Source organism: Nannospalax galili, unplaced genomic scaffold (assembly GCF_000622305.1).
Source record: "Nannospalax galili isolate Female #2095 unplaced genomic scaffold, S.galili_v1.0 scaffold751, whole genome shotgun sequence".
Taxonomy (NCBI): domain Eukaryota; kingdom Metazoa; phylum Chordata; class Mammalia; order Rodentia; family Spalacidae; genus Nannospalax; species Nannospalax galili.
The window spans coordinates 2,773,951-2,777,374 of NW_008331125.1; positions in this window are offsets into that span (position 1 = coordinate 2,773,951).

A 3,424-nucleotide genomic window follows, 5' to 3' on the forward strand; every position below is an offset into this window, starting at 1 on the left:
AGACATCCAGGCCTTATGCTCAAAGATTGTGAAGCAGTTGGTCTATGGTGAGCCTGTACAACTACATTTTTAAAGGCTCTTGCAGTTCTCGGGTGCAATTAAGACTGTAGGCAATTTGATTTAGATCAAACATGGGAATATAGTATGCAAAATGACAGAGCATGCATAAAATGCTGCTTAGTGAGTGGAAGTAGTAATGGGGGGTGATGAGGAAGGGCACAGAGCATGTATAAAAAGCTGCTCAGTGAATGGAAGTGGTGATGGGGGGTGATGAGGGAGGAGAATGTTTTCCCAGGTTATGAATATGCATCTACACCTCTTATATTCTCAGGTGTATCATTGAATCAATAACAACTTTTTAAGGGGAAATAAATTTATTCTGTCTCTGCGTTTCAATAAAGTCTCAAATTATTTCCAAAGGGTAACATTTTCCAAATTCAAATTTGGTGGAGTATTACTGATATTATGAAACCTTCAGTATGGGAAGCTAGTTATTTTGTAGCACAAGGTACTAAAGACACTTAAAAATGAGAGAAACAGTCTGCACTACTGAATCAGGTAGAAGTGTTCTCTAAAACTCAGCTGCATATATATTACCTAGAGATTGAATCATGTGTTAGCTCACCACATCAAAAATTAATTTATCTGATATGAAAAAATAAATTGCTTTACATATCTTAAAAGGTTTCATAATTCAGTCATACTTTTTTTTATTTTCTTTCTTTTTATATATATAAGATTATTCTCTCTCTCCTGTCCTGGAAATAATTATGTTCTCAACAGAATGTTAAATTACTTAGATGTTAGTGTCTGCAAAAGGTACAATTGTATAAAATGAATTTTAATTAACCATTTGATCTTTTTTCCTTCCTTGGACTAATCCTCTTTTACAGTTGTTCTTGTGTTTTATGCAATGTAATATTAGGGCAATGACAGCTCTTTGTCCTTCTCTTTCTGAACTGTCTAGACACATAAAGCTATAATGCTCTTCAGTGGTAGATTCCTTTTTAATGGTATTGTTCTAGCTCTGGCAGCACAGAAAAACTCAGGTATTCTTAATATTTTCTTTTGAAAAACTGGTTTTCTATACATAACCTCACATATACGCTATTAAGTAGTTTTGTTCCTAATGCAAATACAAAGTGAAAATGTACAATCAACACTACAGAGGTAACTCAGAAAGTCTGTGCTAAACCCCACTATTCCTTGTGTTCTTATTGATGTAAAGATTCAAATTTTCACTATGAATATGACAACGACTGAAGAAAGAAAAGATTTCATCTGCACATTTCCTGGAGGCTACCTATGGGAGAAGACCTTCATTTGATTTGAGATTAATGTGGAATAAACTGAGGAGGATTTCGAGTTCAAAGAATGCTTCCTCAGAGTGAATTATTTAAACTCTTCATAGTCAGGTTGCCCAGAGGCAACACTATTCTGGACACAATAATATGTAGGTGACAGAGTTTGAAGACACAAATAGAAAACTTGAATTAGGAAAGAAAGAGCTGTTTTTGTTTTAAATGCTAGAGGAAGATGCCAACAGTTCTGTGAATGACTGAGAATTCGTCAGATTTGGACTTTGGCAGGTCAGACAACATGAGTACAAAGGACTGATGACACTATCAGAAGAAATAGCAGCTGGAAATGTTTGTTGAATTTATTTGGGGCACAAATCTGAGAAGCTTTTTTTTAAATCAACTATATTAGTTGACTCTCCTTTCTTAGCTGATTCTCAAATGTTATGGTTCATGCTACAATATGGATGAACTTTGAGAACATTACATGAAGTAAAGTAGGTCAGTCACAAGATGATACATACTTTAAAAGATTCCACTGATATAAGGTACCCGAAATAGCAAAATTCATAGAAACAATATACAAAGGTGGTTGTCAGGGCAGGAAGTGGGGAATTATATACTGGGAATGAATTTTCACTTTTGCATGATGAAAGGCATTCTGGAGATTGAGGGTGTTGATGGCTGCAGAACTAAGTGTATGTGCTCAATGTTACTGAGCTATACCCCTAGAAATGGGTAGGAGGAAATTTTATTATTTGTATTTTACTACAATTAAAGTGATATTATAATGTTTTTTGTTGGGTCGGATAGTGACTCTATGAGTATTTGTTATAATATATTGAAAATGATGATAAAGATTTTTTACAAACTTCAAGTGAAATAAGTGAAATAAACCAGGTACAGAAAAACAAATACTGCACATTCTCAGCTATGCATATAAGCTAACAGTTGATTTCATATAGGTAGTGTGCTAGATAGCTTTAGTTGTCAACTTGACACATCTGGGAAGAGGGAACCTCAATTGGGGAATTTCTTCTGCTGGACTGGTCCTGTAGATTGGTTTATGGAACATTTTCTTGATTGTTGAATGAAGTGGGAGGGCCCAGCCTATTGTGGGAGGTATCACCCCTGGGCAGGTAGTCATGTGTTGTATAAGAAAGCAAGCTGAGCATGGGCCAGAGGAGCAAGCCAGTAAGCAGCCCTCCTCCATGGTCTGTGCTTCAGCTCCTGCTTCCAGGTTCCTACTCTGACCCCTCTAAGTAATGAACTATGACCTGGGAGTTTTAAGATTGGAAAAAAAAAAAAAAAAACCTTTCCTCCACAAGTTGGTTTGGTTTGGTCAATGTTTTTATCACAGCAATAAAAAGCTAACTAAGACAGGTAGATAACGTAATAATGATTATTAGCATCTAGAACAGTAAAGGGGAGGAGAAGGAGTGATGTAGCTTTGGTCCCTCATGCCTGACAGACCAGGAAAAGAGAGAGACATGTCATCTCTCACCTCTTCCCTTTTATTGTTTTGCTCTCCTTTCCTTGGGATGTTGCACTGAAAAGGAGGAAGGTGGATGGAAAGTACCTCTTATGTGGCTAGTCATTGTTCCCAGACTGACACTGCCATAAACTCATATAATTTTCTATCAGTACATAGAAACTCATTTTGGAACATTCTAATGGCTTCATAGTATTCTGTCATTTATTCAACCAATTCCCATTTATCCAACCAATTTGGGTTGTTTTGTTTTATTGCTATTTCAGAAAATATTGAAAAACATAACCACCACTTTGTATAAATGTATCTACAGACAACATAGTTACATGCAGCATTTCTGTGTTTATCATTTTCCAAAATTGAAATTGACATAATAATCTTGTTCATTTGTATTTTGAGACAGATGTAGCCAGTCTTGAGAGGATTGGAGACTTTTTTTCTCTTCAGGTTTTTTTTCCTTTTTCTTAACTGAATTTTTACAAATTTCATACAATATAGTTTGTCATATTTATATCCCTTCCCAAATCTTCACCCTTCTTAGTAACCTTCCACCAAATTCCCTGTTCTATCTAGATAGACAGATGATAGATAGGTGATGATAGATAGATAGATAGATAGATAGATAGATAGATAG